The sequence below is a fragment of the Chinchilla lanigera genome, unplaced genomic scaffold (genome assembly GCF_000276665.1).
Source record: "Chinchilla lanigera isolate Chin_1 unplaced genomic scaffold, ChiLan1.0 scaffold00064, whole genome shotgun sequence".
Taxonomy (NCBI): Eukaryota; Metazoa; Chordata; class Mammalia; order Rodentia; family Chinchillidae; genus Chinchilla; species Chinchilla lanigera.
In genome coordinates this window covers 8,872,920-8,879,964 of record NW_004955465.1, presented here as the reverse complement: position 1 = coordinate 8,879,964, position 7,045 = coordinate 8,872,920, and positions in this window count along the sequence as shown.

Sequence of the window (7,045 nt, the reverse complement as noted above, 5' to 3'; positions counted from 1 at the left end):
ATCACCCAAAATGACATCTGCTTTTACAATTTTTAGACAGTTTAGTTGGAAATTCTCTCTCTCAAAGCAGTTATTATTGCTCATTGTGTTTATAAAACAACTGTAATACACAAAGCTCGAAAGGAGGTAAGGAAGTAGTAATATTACCTAACAATATTTGGGTGAAAAAATAAATAAATTGGTGTCTCACAGTTGCTACTTCTCATCAAACAAGGTTTTGAGTTTAGAAATGGGACCCAAGGCAGAAGCTCAACCCCAACGGTTGTTTGATTTGCAGCAGGATTTTCCTCTCCGTCCATAGAAAGATTAAAGGCTCACCTGGTTTTCCATCGAGCTGTGCTGCCCTCAGAATTAGAATTACAGGTCTCCTCAGTGCTGGGCCAAGTCCTTTCATCTCCATTTTGACCAAAATGGAAACCAGGATCATGAGAATTCCTCAGAGTGGGTGTTGAAAGGAATTTCCCCTGCTCTTGCTAGCATCCCGAGGAGTAGCCCTCTTCCACGGGTGAGTAATCACAATCCCATGTGGCTAAACAACAGCAGCTCTTTTATTTTTTTCCACATGGAAAGAAATCCACTAAAGAAAATTGAGACAAACACCAGGCTCCAACTCAGTGTTCCAAAGAAATGTTGTTGTTTGATGTTCTGAGCTCTTGGAAGTTCCTCTGAAAATGAACCCCTTCAAAAGTTTACAGGACTTCCTGGTTTAGGTCCACACTCTAAGAAATAAACCCAAAAGAGTTCACACAGGTGTCAGATCTGTCTTGTTTCTGCTCTAAACTCCTCAAATCAATGGTTCCTCACAGAACTTATCTTTCTCCAAAACCCACTTGTAGGTCACAAGTGAAGTTCATCACTCTTGCTGGACAGCAAGTATGCAGAAGGTTGTCTGAAGTCGGCAGGAGGCTGCCTCAGTGTGCAGTAGGTCTTACTGGGGCGGGCATTTCTCAGCCCTGTTGCTGCTCTTCTCCCCCTCTGCCATTCTCCTGCATTTCCAGGATTTTCTGCTCCACACCATTTTCAAGGTCTGTTTCTACCGTGCTTGGCCTTGGGATCCTTGTCTCTACTTTGACCTGGGTCTTCTTCATACACCACCCTCTCCAATCCTCTTGGAAGCTCAGGAGGTGCCCCTGGCTTAGTCCCTCATTCTGCGAACTAACTTTGAAAAGATGTCCACTGTTCATGGACTCCTGGTGCAGAAAGACTGACAAAATTGACAAGAGGCAGGACAGAAAAAAGCATGAGAAAAGGAAATGCTATGACAATGTTCCCCCCAAAATTCATAGTTAGAACTTATTGTGTACAAATACAGCAGCAATAGAATCCTAAAGAATGAGCACTAACGCCCAACTACAACCTATAGGAAACACTCATCCTCTGTGTTCTCGAAGAATGCTGTGAACTTCCTGTCATTCATTCCATAATCATGGGCTTATTAGAGGGCTCTCTTGTCCTGTGCCCCTAGCACCTACACTGACAGTAGCATGGAGGAGGCAGCTGACAAACATTAGTTGGATGAGTGGGCACATTCAGAGATCCATAGGGGGTTACAGCACTGGGGGTGACCCTGTTGGTCATTCCTGTTGTCGCAGGGAGAAAATTTGGGTTTTCTCTGGAAAGATCACAATTTAGCACTCAAGTGCCCAGCTCCTCTGCTAGGGCAAAACTGCAGAATCCCAGTTTCCTACACAATGAGGCACAGAGCATGAGCAGAGTTGTACGGCTGCCTTTCCCGTAAACAGAGCAAGTGCTGACTTCCTCCCGCATCTCACCACCCCTCCTTCCGGGGCAGCAATCAGTCACATCACTGTCTGGAGTTTTCTTGAAGGTCGTGTGTACACTGTGCTAAAAAAAAGAAAAAAAAAAGTGGATTATTTATAAAGTGAGGCTATTCTCCAAGCACAGAAGCATATTCCTGGGTACTTGTGCTGAGTGTAATTAATGAAGTGCTCTTTGGACCAAACTCTCCAATGGAATGAGATCATCAACTGCCAGACTGGGCTATTCAGAGCCAAAATGGATGGTCTTTATCCAGCATCAGAAAAAGAACCATGATGCTCAAAGCCCTCAGCATCAGGAAAATACTGGAATACAGGTTGGGATAGTAAGAAAGATGAAGTCAAGTTACCATTTCTAATTTTCCCTTTCCTTTTGATCATTACCATGTATTTTAAGAAAATGTTCTATGCATCCAGTTTGGCATCTTTGAAGCAGCATTTCCTGTCACCCATGTTAGCATTTAAACAGGACTACGCATTTGCAAAGCACCTTTGGGAGAAGCAGTTAAGCATGAGGCATGATGGCTTAGATGCTGCTGGAGGAACAAAATGCTTCTTTTCAGATGCCACGGACAAAATGAGAGTGGAAGGACAAAGGCTAGGAGATGGAGCTTCGACCACCTCATGATAGTATTGTGGAAGGACAAAGGCTAGGAAATGGAGCTTCAACCACCTCGTGATAGTATTTTGGAGTCACCAGTCTAGAAAAAAATATGCAGAACTCATAAGCCTTTGACAAGTTACTTGTCACACAATGAGTACTTGGATTCACCTGTTGGTGACTACTAGAAGCATTTTCAACGACCTTGAGACCAATCAGCAATGCCGCATGTACCTTGATCAGCATCGGAAAGCACGTGGCCCAGTCCTCTGAGTCCCAATTCTCCATGTATTCTGTAGACTCATCACCTAGATTAGGCAACTAGCTCAAAAATACTGTTAGGACACAAAAATCCACTCCAAACTCCAGAGTGTTGCCCCACTGTGAGTCACAAAGGATGGACTTGCTGGATTTGGGGGATGACCTTGCTTTTGTCTTCCCAGGATGCTTTGGCTGCCTGGCTAATAGTCTCACCACAGTGACCTGCCTGCAGCCATGACAAAGGCCTATTGCTTCTGTTTTGAAATCTTTGTTTGGCCTAGAAGTTGCTCCACTTTCTTCTCCCACAAACCACCCAAACCGTGGCTAAAACCACTTTTCTCACTTTTCATGAAGCTACTCCTAAAATCCTGCCACTGGGAGTCCACACTGGGTGAAATACCTGCTGGGCAGACACCACCTCGGACACTACTCCCTCACTGTGGTCTATGGATGAGGCTCCTCCCACTGAAAGTTGCCTTTTCATTTTTAATCCAGACCACAAGATTCATACAGTTACCAAAGCACTGAAAAGACACTGAGAGAGGCAGGCTCTTCTTTCACCAGGGATCCTGGGCACCAAGCTGACCTCAGCTAGGCTGGGGAGTCTATGAAGCCCAGGTTGGACCAATCCGCCACCTCATAACCCATCACCTGTCCGGTTTGTCAACTCTACCCCTCCTCCGCCTAAGCCTTCCCAGAAAACCTCTTCCTCCCAAGGCCGATTCCTATTCTTTACCTTGGTATTGGAGAACCCAGCGCCAGAGAGCATACGGTGAAATGCTGGCTCCGCCGTGGTGTGACTTTGGACGGCAAATGCACATGTCTGACCCCCGTGGTTCCACGCAGCATTCAGAGACACTTCATGAAGGCACCGCCACGGTGCCTCTTCCGTTACGGCCATGCTGGCCACTTGCCTGTCTGCACTCAGGTCTCTCTGGGCCCTTTTCCTTGCTTCCCCTTCTTGGGTTCCCCTGCTCAGTGGCTTCCTGGTACATACCAGCAAACAGCCCTGGGGGTGGAAATTGGCCACTTGCATCAGGCAGCATCCTGGACAGTGGCTCGTTCTCCTGTCAGGGGCCCCTCCCTCCACAGTCCCAGCTTCCAACCAGCAGGCCTGGTTTGGTTCTCGTTTCTGCCCAGTGCCTCTGCTTCCGGGCTCTGGGTAGTACCAGTGTATCTAACCCCGCAGCTGGTGGAGGTCTCCTGCTTCATTAATTTGCCTCACCATCCCTTGTGTGGCTTCTCATCTCTTGCCATGTAATCAGTTCCCTGTATTAAATTCCCTCTGTTGAAAACATCTTGAAGGACTTCTGTCTCCTGACTGAACCAGGAGAGATGGGGTGAATCCTGTTCATTACAGACCTCAGAGCTCCTAAGAGCACTTTCCACCTGAACCCCTCACACTCACCTGAGTCCCCTCTCCCAAAAGAACCCACCTCCTCCGCAGCTGACTGGTCCTCTCCACCATCAACACCAGACCCTGCTGCCTTCACTGGCTAGAGAAGCAGTCAGTACTTTTCCACCAGGATAAAACAGTACACTCTGGCTGGACAAATTAGCCTGCCAAAGCCAGGGATGAAGCAAGTGTACAGCTGAGGCAGTGCTAAGCTTCAGAAAGCAACAACTTCATACACCTAGTGTAGGAAAGCACTCTGTGGGCCTCAGTACAATTTGATACACCTTCCTTAATATTTGCAAGGATTTGGGGTGGCTTCATAACTGGTCTGGGTATATTGTTACTCCATGATCCTCTCCCTTATAAATATCCCTTTTTATCAAAGAAAGAAACAGTTACTTGATAAAATCCTATTAGGGGGCAGCCTATGGCACAAATGTCACATCTTTGATGCAAAGAGTCTCCAATTCTTCCTCTCACCACCACCAGCTGTCTTTAAAAAGGCAGGCAGTGGGCAGATTGAAAGCTGCCTGGCCCCTGGAGACCAGGAAACTGAGGTCTTGCCTTCCTGACTCCTAGATTGACCCAGACAGAGGGTATGCCAAAATATCTTGGCATCATTAACAAGGGAATATTGCTAAGTGGACCTCAGAAGAGACCACTCAGACATTCATTATCTTCAAGGGCCATTTGTTTTTTTAAGAGATTCTACTACAGGCCACAACGTATGCATCATATTTATCCCCCAGGACCATGGTGAGGGTAGGTTCTGGGCTGTGCCTCTTCATTCCATGGCTTCAAGGAAAGGTACTGCAGACACCAGTGGACAGTTTGGTCATTAAACTCTAATTCCGTGTTATCTTTTCTTGAAAAATAGTTTTCTCAAAATAGAGTCATTAAACACTTAGGATAGAGATAAAGGCAGTCCAGAAGTTTTGCATCTAGGAAGATTTAAATCCTAACAAAATCTGTATTAGTCTCCTAGAGCCGCCATAACAAAATCCCACACGTGGGGTGGTTTAAACAACAGAAATTTATTTTCCCACATTCTGAGGGCTGCAAGTCTGAGATCCTGGTGAACACCCTCCTAGCTCATGTGGTTTGCTGACTATCTTTGGCATTCCTGAGCTCAGAGACACTTCACTCTTATCACTGCCTTCATCTTCACACAGTGTTCTCCCTGTGTGCAAGTCTGTTCCTCCTTTCCCAAGGACATCAGTCATGTTGGATTAGGGCCCATCCTACTCGGTATGACTTCATCTTAACTAATTCCATTTACAGCTATCCTGTTTCCAAATAAGGTCACATTCAGTATGAGGGGTTAGGACATCAAAATGTAATTAACTGTTTGACCCTCCAAGATGCATGCCCTTATCGCAGGCAAAATATTCATCCCACCCCAACATCCTCAGTTTCAACACCAAGTCTAAGTCCAAAATCTCATCCAAATATTCTTTAAGTTAGATAGATACAGGCAAGACTTAGGATATGACTTCCCCTTGGGCAAAATTCCTCTCCATCTATGAACCTGTGACACTAGATAAGCTATCTGCTTCCAGAATGGGAATGTCTATCCTATGTCTGTCCCGCCATGGAATATCTCTTCACTTAAAAAGGAAGAATTTTCATGAAAAAGCATCCTGGGTCCCAAGTGAGTATAAAACCTAACAGGGTAAACTTGCTCATTGTTAGAACTTGAGAATAATTCTCATTAGCTTTGTACTCTGTGGTTGATTTCAATATAGGAAAAGCCCTTTCCTTCGACTGATGCCTGAGGAATGGTCCCACATGGGCACCTTACCAGACCTCATTTGAGTGGTTTTGTAAATATAGATCCACAGTCCATTGATTCTGCCCTCGGGAACCACACCCTGGATGTGTGACTTGTACTCAGCAGAAGTACCACTCAAGCTTTAGAAACATCTAGTCCATCACTGACCTATGTCACACTCCTTAGACCTGTTGAGGAAATCGCAACAATTGAGACTTTTCAAAGCACTTATAGATCCAGCTTTGGTCAAGCTGTAGGAACTCAGCATAGAACCCATACCTCTGACCCTCTTTCAGAGAATGGTTTCATTATCCGTTCCAGATTCAGAGTGGAAAGCCCTGTTCTTCTGAAGAGCAAATGGAGGTTCAAATGGTGTGACAGAGAGCTGTGTTCTGCTTCTTAAATCCATATTCAAAGACTTCAGGGCCTCTTTAGGATGAAATGAATGGATTTCCTCTTATCAAAACAAACAGAAAGAAAATACATCACTTTCAACAATACGGATGAACCTGGAGGACAGTGTACTGATTGACTGAAATAAGCCAGCCCCAGAAAGACAAACACTATGTGATCTCACTCACACATAGGATCAGAAAGAGTGAAACTTCAGCAGGAAAGGGAGAGATAAGTGATGTTCGTCAAAGGACACAAATTTTCAGTCCAGTTCCAGGTGTCTACTATCAGTATGCTGACCATAATTAATTATTACATATTCGTATTTAAAATTTTAAAGAAAGTAGATTTTAAATGTCCTCACCACAAAGAAGTATGAGGTGACAGATATATATGTTCACTAGATTTAAATATATATACTCACTTCATAATGGGCCACAAGATAACACAGAGCTATTGTGGATTTCATTCCAGATTACCACAATAAACCAAGTTTTGCAATAAAGTAAGTCTTACACATTTTGTGGTTTCCCAGTGCATATAAAAGTTATGTTTGTGCTATACCATAGCTTAGTAAGTGTACAACACCATTATGTCTAAAGGGTGCATGCCTGTTTTTTTATTTTAAAGAGAAAAAACAATAAAAACAATGATACAAAATTGCAAAACAAAATAATAGAAGAGTAACAATGGTTGATCTACTGTCTATTGTTATCTTCAAAGTAGTTGCTCAGATTACAAGATATAGGCAAGAAAAACTGATCAAACAATATAAGCACAAACCTTTCTTTTCAATGAACTAGTAGAAATTAATAGTATGACTATCTTACTATCATATATATATA